Below are 479 nucleotides of genomic sequence, written 5' to 3'. Positions count from 1 at the left end.
GCCCAGGATACCCTTTACTCAATTCTGTCAATGGTTTTGCTCCCCTAATCAGTATTCGCTTTTTAATGGCTCAAGGCACTGTGTAGGCGAAAAATCTCTCCACACTTATGATCACCTGATCACGACAATGAGAAGGCGATACCATTGATTGGAGAGAGGATGGTGGAGAGAATTTGATGGCGGGCCTTTAGAACTTGTGAGAATAATGTGTCAGAGAAAGAAGTGAGAAGTGGAATCTAAGGTGTTGTGCTGGGATCCGAGGGCGGGTTGGAATAGCCTTTTCAACCTTTTCTATTTCATTTCCACACCGCCCAACTCAATTGTGGTGTCAAGGTGTCAAAAATACATTCTAAACAAAAAAGTTGATGGGCAATTTCTGATTTAGAAGCATAGTAAAGTAGCATCGGATATAAGAGCATAAAATTTTAGGCCACATCTGTATTAACTTACCAAATGAAAGTAATTAGAGAAGACGCACT

This window comes from Tigriopus californicus, chromosome 8 (assembly GCF_007210705.1).
Source record: "Tigriopus californicus strain San Diego chromosome 8, Tcal_SD_v2.1, whole genome shotgun sequence".
In the NCBI taxonomy this organism is placed as follows: domain Eukaryota; kingdom Metazoa; phylum Arthropoda; class Copepoda; order Harpacticoida; family Harpacticidae; genus Tigriopus; species Tigriopus californicus.
Note: the sequence above shows the minus strand (reverse complement) of the source record.